Consider the following 8,092-nt stretch of genomic DNA (forward strand, 5'->3'; position numbering starts at 1 on the left):
AGCAGGTCAGGCAGCATCAAAGGAGCAGGAGAATCGGCGTTTCGGGCATAAGCCCTTCTTCAGGAATCAGGCTTCAGAAGGGCTTATGCCCAAAACGTCGATTCTCCTGCTCCTTTGATGCTGCCTGACCTGCTGCGCTTTTCCAGCAACACATTTTTAAGCCATGTTTAAATCAAGTCTGTAATTCAGTCATGAGCTGAGTAGGCCTTGCGCAACCCACATTTTATGTCACTGAGCAGGTTATTACTGAGCTAGTGCTGCTTGATAGCACTGTTGAAAGCACCTTCCTACACCTAACTCATGATTGAGCATGGACTGATGGAGCAGTAATTCGCCAGGGTGGTTTGACCTATTTTCTGTGCACAGGACATGCCTGGCCTATTTTCCACATTGTCCATGCCAGTATTGTAGCTGTACTGGGAGTGCTTGGCTAGCACAAGTCAGCAGTATTATTGCCAGAATTTTGTCAGGCTCCATAGCATTTGCAGTAACCAGTGCCCCCCGCCCAACAGTGCCTTCATTTCACATGGAGAGAAGCGAATTCCCTGAAGACAGGTATCTGTGATATTGGTGATCTATAGAAGATGCCGAGATGGATCAGACAATTGGCACTTCTGGCTGACGATTGCTGTGAATGCTTCAACCTTAACTTTTGCGCTGATGTGTTGTGCTCTCCAAAGCAGAGCAAGGGGATATCTGTGGAGCTTATTCCTTCAATGAGTTGTTTAATTATCAACTTTAGTTCATGACTTGATGTGGCAGCACTGCAGGCTCAGACCCCAGTTTCCCAAAGTAATGGTCTAGCCACAATATCTCCAGACTATAACTCCAACCCACACTCCATGATGTGGATATGCACAACAGAAGATCGCTTATCCTTTGTATTTGTAGATTCCAACAATGCATCGTATATTCACTTCATTTGTTAGTCTTGAAAATGCTTTACTTCACAGACTTTAGGATATAATGTTCTGTTTTCAATTCTTCTCTCCAACAGGCAAGGTCATCGATGTCACACTAGCTTTCCTCCTCATTAATTGCAAAACCAAACGTTTTTCACCTCATCTTTGAACTTACTGATCAAAATTGCTACATTCTTGACTAGATCGTTCATATACGCTGCAAACAGCAAAGGATCCAGCACCAAGTCGTATAGTAAGCCACTGGACACAAGATGTCTTCACAATGACTACCTTCGACCATTACCTTCTGCCAACAAATAAACCTTCGATGCATTTGCCAAACTGCACCAGATCCCATGAACCCTTAGTATATTGAAGATGCAAGACCTGGTCAAAAACCTGATTGAAGTCAAGAAGCATTACATCCACTTTTTACACCCGATGGCACATCTCATTGCCTCTGCGGAAAACAGAATCAACCACTTCCGATATGATCTCACTTCCACCAAAGCCCTGCTGAATTTTATTGCTTAAATGTTACAATTCCAACTTTTAATGAATGCTGTCTCTTAGATTTATTTATTACCTTCCCTCAAGCTTTCTACTTTTAAACATAGGTTTATGAGCGAAACTACATATTGTCATTTCGCTCCTTTCACCCGATGATATCTCTTCTTATCTCTCTGACAGATAATTTACTCGAGCTGAAATAATCTTGTGTCTCTTCTGCTTCATTCTGGAAAATGGGAATGGAATTGAATACAATGTTGAGACCAACAGCAAACTGTCCGTTTGTTCTTGACACTGTCAGTGTGTGTTCACCCTCAGAGGTAGGAAGACTGTTTGTGCTGATAATACGGAAAGTAGCGCCTGATGTATCATTCTCAGCTGGCGCGCAACTTCCTGTTTCTATGTGCCAGCAGCAAGCCACACATCTCACTTCTGATCAGAAAATAAACCCAGGGGATACAATCTGGCAGAAACATCTGCCAATGTGGCCTAGATCAGGACACAGAGTGTGAAGTGATCACATTGAAGTGACATTTGCAAATCGACCTTTCGATCTCTATTTCACGGTCTGATTCCAGGACGTCGTTGGACGAGTCTCTCGACGATCTAACAAGCTCATTCGATTCACTAACGTCTGGAACACATTGACATGCACCTTTCCATGTCTTTGATCTTGTACTACTTGTTACTCTCTCTTCAGATTTAATGTTCCCAGCTTTTGATTCTGTCTTCTGTATCCATCACCTTCCCACCCAAATACATTCTGTTTGATCTATTTCCTAAATTTTGATCAACTAAACAAATAATACAGTTTAGTACAGACAGGTATGTTGGTGTGTCCGATTAACAGAATCAATATATGGAGAGATCATATTGGCTGTATCTAAATCTGACCAACATTGAATTCAAATAAACCACCGCACTGTGTGGTTTCAAACCTTGCAAATCTTCTCTCTTTGATAGAGCTTGTTCTAACAGTTAATTCTTGTCTTGATTATTTCAGAAACTATAACTAAAAATTCCTATTTTTAACCAAGTTTCAAATATTATTACAAGTTGCAGCACTGGCATTTCCTACAGTGAGCGTTGTGGTGTTTAAATGTTCTGGTCAAAATTTGCTTCAAGCAGAAGACTGAACCATTGGTTTCTCTGAGTTCCCAGCCACTGCCCTTGCAGTTCCATAATAACTGCAAGCTATTGATAAGCCCCAGAATGAACAGAATGTCCAGGCCCTGTACACATCCAAACGCCATGATGGAGGCCTCGAAGCCCTCCGTTTCTTCCTGTCATGCCAACCCAAGCAGTACATGCTCAACCTCAACTACATTTCCTTTCAATCCTCCCACTTCCTCCAAACCAAAGGGGTAGCCATGGACCCCAGCTATGCCTGCCTCTTCGTCAGATATGTGGAACAGTCAATCTTCCACAGCTACACCGGTATCATTGCCCACCTTTACCACCGCTACATTGATGACTGTATCAATGCCACCTCATGCAACCACTAGGAGGTTGAACAGTTCATTAACTTTACTAAAACCTTCCACCCTGACCTAAACTTTACAGGGACCATCTCGGACACCTCCCTCCCTTTCCTAGACCTCTCCATCTCTATCTCCAGTGACCAACTAAACATTTACTACAAGCCCACTGACTCCCACAGCTACCTGGACTACACCTCCTCCCACCCGACCTCAGGTAAAAATGCCATCCTTTATTCTCAATTCCTCTGCCTCCACCGCATCTGCTCCCAGGAGGTCCAGTTCCACCATAAAACATCCCAGATCCTTTATCAAAGAATGCAATTTCCCCTCCCACGTGGTCGATGATGCCCTTGAACCCCATCCCTCCAATCGCAACAGGGAGCCCTCCTGGTCCTCATCTTCCACCGCACCAACCTTGCATACATCATATCATCCTCTGCTGCTTCCACCACTGTAAACAGACCCCATCACTCGGGGTATATTTCCCTCCCTACACCTATCTGCATTCCGGAGACACCATTCCCTCCACGACTCCCTCGTCAGGTCCATGCCCCCCACCAGCCCACTCCCCACCCCTGTCACCTTCCCCTGTCACCACAGGAAGTGCAAAACCTGCGCCCACACCTCCCCCCTCACCTCCGACAAGGCCCCAAATGATCCTTCCACATCCCACAGAAACTTATCTATACTTCCACAAATGTCATCCACTGTGTCTGTTCCACCCGATGTGGTCTCCTCTGCATCAGGGAGACAGGACACTAACTTGCAGATCATTTAAGAGAACATCTCTGGGACACCCGTGCCAACCAACCCCACGGCCCTGTGGCTGAACACTTTAACTCCCCCTCCCACTCCACCAAGAACAGCCGGTCATATTCCTGTTCAATTCCAATGAATAAATACAAAATAACGAGTCTGAATTTGGGATGATATTAATAGGATTTATTTCAATCTAAGCATGAACAGATTATTTTGACTTAACAGGTGGAGAGATTCACTTCCTGAAAAAGCAGCTCAAGTGATATAAGCTGGCACCAAACCGAGTTGGTCAATACTGAGGCAAAAGTACAGCATCCAGTCTTGAGTGAAATAAATAAAGAAACTATCTTAACCCCGGAACAAGATAGAGTGTATTAAATATGAACAAAGACTCGAGTATTTTAGGATATAATAGAAAAGTAATTTATAGTATATTGAAATGCAAACAGAGATGTGAAGCCTCTACATTCTTCCTAGCTAAATTAATCATTTCAGAAATTTGTTAATTTTCATGTGTCACTCGTCGGTCCATTCCACGAACCTTGCGAGGTCCTTGTTAAATTCTGAACCATCAGGCGATGGTTCTCAGTGGTTGCGAGTTTCATGTTACAGCAAATTGTGATGTTGTCCACTGTATGCCAATGTCTTAGTTAAAAATTTGAAGCAATCACAGCTCCAAACATTTACACAATATCACTATGGATCTTCCTTGAGTCCAAAAAAAAATCCCTTTGATCAATGATTTGTAAAATTTGTTCCCATATCTTTTTTTGAAGGACGTTTTCAAATAACTTGAAGTGCAAATGGTTCACATCAGTCGGAATACAGTAACATTTCATGTGTTACCCCACACAAAAAAAATCAAGCAATTTTGTTATCACGAGTTGTTCTAAGCAAGTCTAGGATGGACTGTTTTATCAAACAAAATCATTTCCAATGTTGTGAGGGCTCGTCTATCTTCTGTGCAATGGTCTGAATTTTGTATCTGAATGCAGATGTAACTGGCTGCTCTGGGTAAAAGTACAGTTTGTGCCTTTCACATTGTTAATGTGTATTGCTGACTTTAGTTGAATAAAGTGATGTTGTCCCAGGCATCGTCTGGCACCATTAATTAGACCATTAATTTCCACATTGCTAGCCGGAGAGTCAGGTGGAGTTTATTAATATCATTGAACCGAAGGCTTGGAATATTTCCGGTATGAATCATGTGAATTAGAGCCTCTGAACGAGACAAAGTAGGAAAGATGAATTGAGGAAAGATGAAGTTTTCACGACAGAGAGAGATCACTTCGCCCATTACACCTGTATCATGTGAAAACAGAACCTTCCAGCCAACACCCACTTTATAGCATGTTGTCCATAACCCTGCAGGTGATAGCACTTGAAGTAAACATTCGGGAACATTGTGTAGGGTCTAATCCATTATCAACATAGATATGATCTCCAATGCTGTAAATCCTGGCTTATGGGGAAAAAAGTAGGGGCAGAACTCCCATTTCTAAACGTTGTTTCTCAGGACGTTTTGACAATTCTTGACTTAATATCATTGTAAACTGACATGAAAAAAATGCAGACATGTTCCCCAGAAACGCTGACAGCAACATACCTTTACTCAGTCAAGATCAGCAAGATGAATTAAGAAAGTTTTAAAAATCTTTCTTTTAACTGATTATTGACAACACGGATTTCACAAAGTGAAACGTACAGAAGGGAAGGGGGGAGGGCTGGGTGTGGACGATGTTCACTTGTGAGAAACAAAGCTCACACACTTCAATAATTTCAGTCCGAGACAAAATCTGAATCAGTGGTGCCCTTTACTTTACTCTTGCAAGACGGTGTGATGTCCACTGTCCACAAGGCAGGGACACACACACTGAATTCAACTAATACACGATATTTATGTAATTTGGTTTCTATTTTTTTATTTCATTGCTCCTCCCCTGTTTACATCTTCCACTTCCCTAAGACCGGCGCCCTCCTTGTCTGTGACAAATGCTTATTTCTGGCCTCACAAGGCTGTTTGACCTCATCCCGCTGTGGCCCATTGTTAGGCATATCCTTTCTTCACTATTATCTATTCCCTCCATCTGTGCCTTCCCCTACCATACTGATCCTTATGAACCTTTTAATTGGGGTTTGTTCCTGTGTTTCAGTAAAAGTGGGAAACAAATGTTTATACCTACTGTTTGTACAGGCGTATCTAGCTTAACTCCCTCCCCTCACAGCATCTTATCTATTCGTCTGTAATATCTACCATTGTTTTGCAGTCACGTTTCATTCTTGCATACAATTTTAGTGAATACAAAAACAATTATGTATTTCCTCTATATAGTTTCCATTCTTGTTGACTCAGCTCTTGGCTGAAACAATTACACACTGGTGTGAGTTCATTTACTTTGTATAAGTAATTATAATTGCAGAAGTAACACTACTTTACCTATATCCCACACACTGTTCCCTGATGTCTGGTTGCATTTGTGAGCAACAGGTGAACCTGCGAACCAGATTCAGGATGGTACTGCAGGTATTTCAGCAGATACTGTGTAAACGGAATTCTCCCATAAATCAGCAATGACATGAACATTTATTTTTTATGGTGTTTGAAACCAAATAAAATTGAACAATATGCTGGGACAAGTTCCTTTCATTTCTTTGAACTAGTATCAAGGGACACTCTCTGTGGGCCTGGGGTGGCAGGAGGATCTTTAACAGCAGAATGTGAGGGAACAAAGTTACCGTTGGAAATCCAGATAGACTGGAACTTGTTTCACTGGAGGGTGAGAGTTCGGGGGGGTGACCTCATATAAGTTTATAAAGCCATGAGTGGAAAGGTGAATGGCTCTAATTTACATGATTCATCCTGGAAATGTACGAAGCTTTCGTTTCAAAAATATCACATATCAATAAACTCCACCTGATCCTCTGGCGAGCGATGTGGAAATTAATGGTCTAATTAATGGTGCCAGACGATGCCTGGGGCAACATCCCTTTATTCAACTAAAGTCAGCAATATACATTAACAATGTGAAAGGCGCAAACTGTACTTTTACCCAGAGCAGCCAGTTTCATCTGCAGTCAGACACAACTTCAAAATTCAGACCATTGCACAGAAGATAGACGAGCCCTCACAACACTGGAAATGATTTTGTTTGATAAAAGAATTCATCGTAGACTTCCTCAGAGCAACTCATGTCAACAAACTTGTTTTTTTTGTGTGTGGGGTAACACACGAAATGTCACTTTAATACGATTGATGTGAACCACTTGCATTTCAGAAGTTATTTGAAAACGTCCATCACATTAGATACGCGAATAAATTTTACAAATCATTGATCAAAGGGGACAATCTTTTTTGGACTCAAGGAAGATCCATAGTAATATTTTGTAAATGTTTGGAGCTGGGATTGTTTTCAATTTTTGACCCAGACATTGTTGTATTTTCCCTATGGTGGGGGATTTCAACAATAGGGAACATGTTTTACAATGAGAGGAGAAAAATTTTTAAAACGATATCAGAGGCAGCTTTTTATACAGAGAATGGTTTGTGTGTGGGATGATCTGGTGGTGGATACTTACAACCTATAGAAGACATTTGGATAAGTAAATGAATATCAAATGTTTGGAAGGATATGGGCCAAGTACACACAGGTGGGATTAGTTTAGTTTGGGATTATGACTGGCATGGACTGGTTGGACTGAAGTGTCTGTTTCCATGCTGTATCACTCCATGACTCTATGACTATTTATCAATTTTTCTCAATATTAAACAGTGCTGTAGTGATCCTCGAATGAACTGTTGATGTTTAGGTTGTGTCTGAGACTCTGCGAATATTTCCTTCAATGAGAGGAGTGACTAGTTCTCCAAGTTTCACAACTGAAAAATAAACTTTTCTCCAGTATTGTTGCTGAGTAGATGTGTTCCTGCAGAGGCAGTGGTTATGGTCTGCAGTTTGCTTTCCACCAACTGGTCAACAGTGAGACAAAATATCTTTGATCCCCTGCAGAAACTCCACCTGCTTCCAGTAAATGAACCTGGGAACTCAAGGACCTTTTCTGCAGTCAGCTTAATTGCTGCCAACTATTGTATCTGGCCGATTAAAGGGAAAATGAATCAACTAAAGTAAAATCCTACCAAACAAACTATATTTTCCCATTTACTCACAATGGATACATTTCACTTGGCATTTCTTCTTTAAAAAGGAAAGTCACTGAATACAGCATTCACTGTATGACTATCAGAAACAGGACATTGAATGCAATGACATTCTGGTTAGTTCAGCCTGTTTATTGAGTATCTTTAAAGCTCCTGAATATGAAGTTAATGGATCCAAAATCCCACATTGCAGTAACATTTGTTATCATCTCAAAGTAAATTAACAAACTTGAATTGGTTCAAACTCACATCACTTGGTACACCATTCTCTGATTCATTTATCTCAT

This window comes from Hemiscyllium ocellatum (genome assembly GCF_020745735.1).
Source record: "Hemiscyllium ocellatum isolate sHemOce1 chromosome 15 unlocalized genomic scaffold, sHemOce1.pat.X.cur. SUPER_15_unloc_15, whole genome shotgun sequence".
Lineage (NCBI taxonomy): Eukaryota > Metazoa > Chordata > Chondrichthyes > Orectolobiformes > Hemiscylliidae > Hemiscyllium > Hemiscyllium ocellatum.